Below are 5,865 nucleotides of genomic sequence, written 5' to 3' on the forward strand. Positions count from 1 at the left end.
TACTACACATTTAATAGAGGGAGGGCCCCCAAATATTACAGTTTACACTGTGCTCACCAGGATAAAGATGGCAACACTTAACTTTTTTAAAGTAGACTTTTCATCTTCCATGGGAATGTCCTAATAATAGTTCGAACTATGTAGAGAAGGGGAAGAATTGAAGCTGTTCCAATCTTGTAGCAATAATGATTAATTATTTTATTTGGCTGGGAAATTTTAACACTGAGACCTGAAGTGTTTCACCATGGTTCTGTTTCTGAACTTTGGTACTGCTATCACTCCTTTGGAGAAATCAATCATCCATGGCCATCCTGTCTTCTATAACAAAATGACTAGGCCAGCAGATGAGGAGAGAGCAGTAGAAGTCATCTACCTTCATTTTAGCGAAGCTTTTAAGACAACAATCCAAAACATCTTTGTTTGGATAATATGTCTAAATGGGTGGACTACTAGAGAGTTTAAAAAACCTTCTACTGTTTTGCAGTTGGGTCAGAATTTTGCTTTTTGACTCTACCAAGCACTCAGCTGAGGTGTGCTGATAAGGCCAATAATTCTTGTTCATTATAACATACCTAGAGAGCATAAAAGCATATACTATTTCTTATGCATATGGTATACAATATTTTTTAACTAGGTAGAAATTTAAGGAGTGTAGGAGGGAACAAAGAGGAGTATTCAGAAAAGAGTATCCTGCAACATTTCATCTATTTTCTGTGGAGTTGGCGAACAAACTGCTCTCCATAAAAAGACACATACCTCTTCAGAAAACAAGGTGTTTAAGCATGCTAGCCATGCCTTCTTATCACAAGGGCATTACCAGTTTCACTTACTTGATTCAACATCAGACAGCAGGTAAATGAGGTAAGATAAAAATAGAAAAAGCTCTTCAATTTTAGTACAGCCACTCTGACACAGATTGCCCTATAATCCAATAGTGAAGGTTATAACATCTTTAACTAATTAACACAAAATATAAACAACACAATGCAGGGCCATTTGCTCTCCTGATAAGATGTAGCAGGTAGGAATCTGTCTGGTAATTAATTAGCAAAATGCTTGAGGAACAAAGAAACAAAAAAAGTAACCACAACTTCAAGAGGACTGTTTGATGCCAGTTAGCAAGACCTGCCTTAATGAACAGGTTGCAAGTTGAGGTTTATAATCTACTGCTTGCTTTGCTGTAACAGTTTTTTCCATGTTAGTAGAAGTTTATAACAATATAGCTAAGCAGAATAATTATTCCCATTTCCACAGTTCCCCAGTTTATCTGCTAAACTTTACCCAAGTCAGGAGGGGATATATTCACACGATATCAGGACAAGGTGGGTTCCTGTGAACTGTGCAGTGTACCACTGCTGAGTTACCACATAGGTTTTCCCCATTTCTAAAATGAGAGGAAAACATCCGTCTGGGCCATGTTCTCACAGTTAAGCAAATATATTAGTTTATTATTATTATTTAATTATTTATAAACTTCTGCAAGCATCCAGCTAGCTCCAAGACTGTTTCTGAAAGTGTCAAATCAAACAAATGAAAAGGAGATTTGGACAGTGTTCTCCCAATCACTTTTTAGCAAGTCATTCCTCTTCAGATGTGGTAACTGACCAAAGTTAAAAATAATAATAATTAAAAAATAACATAATAACGTACCATGTTACAGATTTTTATTGAATATCCCTCGTTAGGCTTTAAAGTAAAATAGTAACAAAACAGTGCATGTTTAGCAGTAACAGTGTGCTTTAAAACATTCATGAAAGTGCAGAAGGCTAGCTTCAGAGAGTGCAATGAAACATTTTATATTCTTTCTTTCACTTATTAATCTTGGGGATTTATCAAGGGCTTAAACATCCTAACCTAGAAAAATAATAGGGGAGCAGTGGCTGGTGTTTTTCCTAGTCAGAGATTAAAACAAAATGAAAGTCTGCACTTGGACTTATTATTTTAACTCTGCTCTTTCTTGAGAAACTGAGAAAAGCTTAGCCTCAGTGGTTAGCCACACACCAACCAACCAACCAAACAAACAAAAAAAAAACACCGGAAATTAATTGTGATCCTACATAGTTGTGATTCACAACCTAAGAAAATAAAAATATGGAAATGGTTCAACACTACAAAGCTGATAAAACTAATCCTGAAAACCTGGATATCAAGTTAGAATCTGAAACAAAGCTTTGTGATTTTATGTGGCTATTTCTCCTGACTGTGGATCAGGTTTTAATAATTTAGATATGCTTTAAGATTATTAGGATTTCAGCTAGTTTTCAACAGAGAAACCAGGACACAGTTGTGGTTTTTTTTGTTTTGTTTTGTTTTTTGTTTTGTTTTTGTTTTTTTCTTATTAAAATTCACTCATGACTAATGTTTTTGCTTCCTTTGTATTTGAAATGAAATTGGTATAGTTACAGAGCATCATTTAAGTAACAGAAATTTTATTTATTTATGGTTTTGGTTATAAGATAATTCAGATTTTTATTTTGCTCCTGATCAGTTTTCTCAGTGATCTTGTCTTTACAAATAAAGTATTGCTTGTCTCTATGTTAGGGAAAATATTTTGTGAAGTAAAAAGAGATTTTTTGCTTGTTTTTGATAAAGCTGAAGAATATGTACTTTCCTATGACACTTAGCTTGCTAGCAGTTGACAGTGAAATGTTAGCTACTGAAATACAAATAAACAAATGCATGTTTGATAAGGATTGCACAGTTATCTTAGTCCTATGTCCTTAAATACATGTATATTGGGAGCAAGTGAAGGTTACAACCTTTACTTCCCATATAATAAATTATTACAAAGGTACATTTTGCACCCTAAGACTTTTGGGAAATAAATAAATTAAAAAAAAATTGCTTCAGCTGTAGACAATCTAGCTTTGCTTCAGACAACCTAGCCTTTCTTTCTACTTAAGCATATGGATGACTACAATGGCACCAAGCATAGTAAAAAAATTTCAATTAACACCTTTTCATCTGCTATCTTTTTCTTCCCAATGGCTACATCAACAGATGAAGAGTAATTTAGGATGTTTTTCTTATCTCTCATTTCAAAGCAATTTTTCTTTAATTGGAATCACAGTTCTACCAGTGTTAAAATGAGGTTTCAGAAAAAAAATCAAACTGCAAAATATGTAATAAAATCTGTAGCAAAAACTAAGGTTTTTGTCTACATTCCTATTCATAATGTAGGCTTAAAAATCAATATGCCACTTCTTGTAGCGAAGCCTGGGAAAAGAAAGTTCAGATGGAAAACTCTTGTCATAGACTCTTGAACTGTAATTCTTCAGTTTTTCAACAGCATTCCACCAGAAAGCTAGCGGTGGTATAAAAATCCACCTCTTATCATTCAACAATTATTACAAGACCATTTACTGAGAGCAGAAATAACAAGCAATTAGTTATCAAAAGGAGTAATAAGAAATTTCATAAGTCCAGCTTCATGATTTTCCAGTATTAATGCTCTCTTACTTTAAAAAAATTTAGCTGTTCCTACAACTGCATTAACTATGAAAGGCACAGCAAAGACTGGACTGCAAAGAAATCAGATGCAACACAGAGAAATGATTTTCTTATTCTGAATGCCCATTTGAAGAGAGATAATGAAGTAGTCAACAAATTACAAAAATAATTCAAAAACTCACTAAATATGTCAGTTTACAAAAAAAATATTCTGTAAGATTAAAGATAACCAACAGTACTTAGTGATCAAAACTTTTAAATCCACATTTACAATAATACGTCTAAAATCACATTATTTATTTGACCTTACAAAAAAACAAAAAAAAACAAACAAAAAAACCAACTTGCATACCTTATGAAAACCAAATAATTTGCATGACATGTCAGTATACTTAGATGCAATTAACCTATTTTCTCTATTTAATAATAAATGAACTAAGGACATAGGAAGAACTAAACCCAATCACTTCCATGGGTTTGTCTTTGTGGAGAAAAGCCATAATGCACCACTGTCTCTAAATTTTTTATAATATATTAAACTGTGAAACTACACAGAAAAAAAAAAAAAAAAAAAGCTACAACCAAGTGTCCCACTTTCAAAATTCATTCTACAATAGTAGAATTTAGAAATGTAAGAGATCCCAAATTGCCTTTTGCTTTCTCATATCTTCTCATTAAGACTGCTGTTATTACATTCAGGCTTTTTGCAATGTCATTACATTACTATTACATGATTCAACTTCAACTGTCACAGACAGTAAGGTAGGCTTTTTTTTTTTTTTTTTTTTCATATTCAACATGAAAAAAACTAATTGTTTTCCAAGTTATTTCCAAATCCGTTCTCATTCACCTCTGAACCTCTCATGTCGAATCATGGCATGTTCTCATTTATTCCAAATTATCTTAGGTCAATTAAAAGACTCCTTTCTAGACTTCTCAGATCCTTGCTTGAGATCAAAGTAAATCTCACCTTGTCTGAGCTCTAGACAAATTGTCTTGCCCTTAATAACAGAGGTTTTTTTAGATTAAAATAAAATGTCATACAGCAATCCATCAATGTGAGATAGAAAGTATTACACTCAAAATTCTCTCCCTGGCCTCAGTATTTTTTGGGTTTAGTGAAGTATTCCAATGTTTGATGTTGTACTAATGATAATCATATTATTTTTCCTTCAGACAAACATCACATCTAGTAGTAATTCTATGTCTGAATTAATTCATTCTCCAACCAACCACATGCAAGGTAAGGAAAGGAACAGACTTTTATTCTCTCTCTCCCCCCCCCCTCTCCTTTTTTCTACTTGATACTGAAGACATAAAATCTACTAGTCACCTCTGAGAACTACCATTTATATTTATGTTGTGAGCCATTTAATTTCAGCATTGATTTCCACTGGATATCACCTCTGAGTTACAACAGTATTGCAAATTCCACTTGTCAAGTTAGAACCTTGTAAAGTTATCTCCTTATGCTTTACTTCATCATATATCCCATCTCTCAGATGAAAAAAAAAAAAAAAAAAAAAAAAAAAGTCCCTGATAAATTTTCTTCAAAGAGAAAATTTTGTTTTCAGAAAGAGATGATAGATTCAGACCCTTGGACTTCAAACATTTTTTGAACTGCCTGGCAGAAAAGGTGAAAATATATGAAGGCTCCCTATGAGAGGTTTTCCTAATAAATGAACAAGAAAAAGCAGAAAAAAAAATCTGTCTTTCTTAAACAGCTGCTTCTGTGTTGTGCATTTCTATCTTACTTTATCTAGACATGATGAGCTTACCATTTCCTCTAAACCTGATGAAACAATGTGTTTTCTGAGAAGGAAAACTGCACTACAGAATTGAACTGATTATGTTCTTCCATTAAAGATCACCAAAATATATGATGCTATATTAAACATTACTTTTACTGACTGTTACACTATTAAGAAGATTGCATCAACAGTACACAATCCCATCAATGCTGTTTTCCACATTAGATATCTTCTAAACTTATTCTGGTTTAGGAGATCTAGCAGGATTGTAGCCTACAGCTTCAGATTTGTGCACTTTCTGGAGGTACATAAAATAAAACAATATTAGAGGGAAACTAATTTCTGTCTAAGAAGGCCAAACACAGCCATTGCTAAATACTGACATTTTTGGTCATTTACACAGAGACTAAATTAAAGTGATAATGTCACTACTTTGACAGTAACAATTTCTGTTTTGTAAACATGTTTTTTTGCTGATTGTGTTCTTGCAGTAATTCTGAAACCACGTTCAGAACGATGTTTCACTCATTTCATTAAGGAACAGTGGTATAAATCAATGTATTTTAGTTCTTTTATCATGCAAAATTATTTCCACAGTGATTAAGGATTATAAGGAAACATAAATAATGATCAGTCATTCATCCCAGAATGAATCTTGTTTCCT

Source organism: Anas platyrhynchos, chromosome 4 (assembly GCF_047663525.1).
Source record: "Anas platyrhynchos isolate ZD024472 breed Pekin duck chromosome 4, IASCAAS_PekinDuck_T2T, whole genome shotgun sequence".
Taxonomy (NCBI): domain Eukaryota; kingdom Metazoa; phylum Chordata; class Aves; order Anseriformes; family Anatidae; genus Anas; species Anas platyrhynchos.